We start from the raw sequence: 2083 nt of genomic DNA on the forward strand, positions 1-2083 counted from the left end.
TCGTTTTCAGTTTTATATCCCATGTATGAGTGATAGCATGTGATTTTCAACTTTTTCTGTCTGGATTATTTCACTTAGCATGATTATCTCAAGATTCATTCTTGTCGCAAATGGCAGTACTTTATCTTTTCTTATGGCTGAGTAGTATTCCGTTGCATATGTGTACCACATCTTCTTTATCCAATCATCTATCATAGGACATTTTGGTGCTTCCACATCCTGGCCATTGTGATTAATGCTGAAATGAACATCGAAGTGCATATATCTGCACATAAATGTTCTCAGGTTTTGGGGGTAAATAACCAGAAGAGGGATTGTTGGATCATATGATAATTCAATTTTTAGTTTTTTGAAGAAACTTCATACTGTTTTCCATAGTGGATGTATCAATTTGCATTCCAACCAGCAGTGTATAAGGGTTCCTTTTTCCCTACAACCTCTCCAACACTAGCTATTATTTCTCCTGTTAATGATAGCCATTCTAACAGGTGTGAGATGGTATTTTACTGTAGCTTTGATTTGCATACGTCTTTTCGTATGTCTGTTGGTCATTTGTGTGTCTTCTTGGGAGAAGTGTCTGTTCAGGTCCTCTACTGCTTTTTTTTTTACTCCACCTTCATCTCCTCAGCCATAAATGAGAGTAGTTGAGAGTCATTTCTCTCCTATGAAGAGTGTATTACTTTATGTAGTTTATTTTATTTAGGTTTATTTGGATCCCCAGATCTCTGAGAGGAATTTTTAAAACTGTGGTTTTGTCACTAATCTGGTTTCTTTGGTTGTAGTAGAAGGAGGAACAGAATGTGACTCTCTATACCCTAACAGGAAAGGACATTGTACTACTTGTCTTTGATACTACTCTATTCATTTGAAATCTCTCTGAATTTTTCTTGAAAATCATAAAGAAACTGGAGGTCAGTGATGAAAAACAAGACAATAACAGCCTTCATTCTCCTCAGACTGGCAGATGACCCTCGACTTCAAGTTCTAATTTTTATGCTTCTTATTTCTCACTTACATGTTGAGTATAACTGGGAATCAGACCATCATATTTCTCACTTTAGTGGACTCCCACCTTAAAACACCCATGTACATTTTCCTACAGAATTTTGCCTTATTAGAATTTTCATTTACACCTTTTTGTATTCCTAGATATTTGTACAACATAGCAACAGATGGCAGGTTATTTATGTATAATATTTATGTCATTCAAATGTATTTTATTGATGTATTTGGAGTAACAGAATTTTTTCTCTTGGCCATTATGTCTTATGATCACTACATGGCCATCTGCAAACCCCTGCATTATGTAACCATCATGAACAACAGAGTCTATGGAAGGCTTGTCCACTGCTGCCAGACAGATAGTGCATTGATCATACTCCTATCACTTGTGACAGTAAATCTAGAATCCTGTGACTCTAATGAAATTGTCTATTTTTTTCTGTGATTCATCTCCTAGCTTGAAATTTTCATGCTCAGACATATGGCTTTTAGAACAAATGATGATAGCCTTCATCATCACCTTTCTGTGTGTTGTTCCGTCCTACATATATATTATCAAGAACATTCCTTGGCCCAGCAAAGGAAAAGGGCCTTTTCTACCTTTTCTTGCCACATGATTGTACTTTTTATCACTTAAGGAAGCTGTATATTTGTGTACATCAAGTCTTCAGCAAAGGAATCAGTGGCTATTAATAAGGGTGTGACAGGCCTAACGACATCCATCCTTTCTATGTTGAACCCATTCATTTACATCTGAGACACAAACAAGTGAAGCAAGGTTTCAGTGACTCATTCAAAAGAATTGCATTACCCTCAAAGAAATGAAAGAATGCTGAAACCTAGGATTCAAGTTTTTAAAATAGCAGGCATTCCTAAATATAAATTTTTACATTATAAAATTATTCTATCTTCCTCATCTGTGCTCTAATTCAGGTTAACTTCCTCAATACATCTTAAAGCCCAAATATCATTGCATTTTTTACTCTTCTTATAAATGAACCTCTATCAAGATAACATCCCTTATCAGATGACATGACTCTATGTTATAGTAAATATCTTAAATATTTTATCTTCTCCAGCT

The 2083-nt window shown here is 35.2% G+C and overlaps 1 pseudogene; it reads left to right on the forward strand.

Moving 5' to 3' along the window:
- Nucleotides 1-918: 918 nt before the first annotated feature.
- LOC120604810 (olfactory receptor 6C2-like) lies at nt 919-1827 on the forward strand (annotated as a pseudogene).
- Nucleotides 1828-2083: the final 256 nt, after the last annotated feature.

Source organism: Pteropus medius, unplaced genomic scaffold (genome assembly GCF_902729225.1).
Source record: "Pteropus medius unplaced genomic scaffold, Ma_sr-lr_union100, whole genome shotgun sequence".
NCBI lineage: Eukaryota > Metazoa > Chordata > Mammalia > Chiroptera > Pteropodidae > Pteropus > Pteropus medius.